At 57.1% G+C, this 878-nt stretch overlaps 1 pseudogene; it reads right to left on the reverse strand.

Annotated features, from left to right (window-relative positions):
- Nucleotides 1-220: 220 nt before the first annotated feature.
- LOC147703259 (membrane protein BRI3 pseudogene) lies at nt 221-661 on the reverse strand (annotated as a pseudogene).
- Nucleotides 662-878: the final 217 nt, after the last annotated feature.

The raw sequence follows: 878 nt of genomic DNA on the forward strand, positions 1-878 counted from the left end.
CAGTTTTTTACCCACCCTCATTTTCCCCCACAAGCCATGTAAAAGGCACAATTTATACGTGGTAGCACCAGGTTGCTTGTGTGCGTCACAACTGCTCTGGTGAAACAAATTGATATGCATGCAGTAACTATCAAATCACACTTTCCAATAGAAATATCTTTAATCAATTAATAGTGTACACAGCAGTATTGGCCGCAAAGGTCTGATCTGTCCACTCTTCCTACCCAAAGGTTGCACCACAGTTGGGGCATCTTCTCTGCTTTAATGCGAGGCAAAAGAGAATACCAATAGGGAAGAATATTATCGCACACAGGATCCCGCAGCAGGTGAAGTCATCCTCCAACCCTGCATGCTGGGCATCCGCCAACCACAACAACGGAGGTGGTAGTAGTCGGCTGCTCAATGATCGTATATGTGCTTGGATATGGCGGGTGTGGGAGTGGAGTAGCATAACCTGTGGCCACGGCGTTGGGGTAGGGGTACGGAGGCGGTGCCTGGAAGCCCGGCTGGGCTGGCTGGAAGCCCGGCGGCGGCGGGTTAATGGTCCCGTAGCTGTGCTGCCCGTAGCCCTCCTGCCCCGCAGGGCTGTAGGCGGGCGGTCGCTGCTCCAGCAGGGGCTTGTTATCCATGCTCCTCCCGGCAGCTCCGTTCCGCTGCCTCCCCGGGCACTCCTACTTGCTGATCCTGCTGCTCCCCGCCCGGCTCCACGGCAGCCACAAACTCACAGCAAACTCCCAGCAGCGGAGGAAGCGGCCGTGCTCTGCTGCTGAGGTAGTCACGAGACTGCAGTCATGTGATGCGCCCCGGCTGAGGCTCTCTTGTTCGGGAGACCGGGCGGTACCAGGCGGACACATCGAACGCTTCCCCCAGGCAGGGGG

This window comes from Lissotriton vulgaris, chromosome 7 (genome assembly GCF_964263255.1).
Source record: "Lissotriton vulgaris chromosome 7, aLisVul1.2, whole genome shotgun sequence".
NCBI lineage: Eukaryota > Metazoa > Chordata > Amphibia > Caudata > Salamandridae > Lissotriton > Lissotriton vulgaris.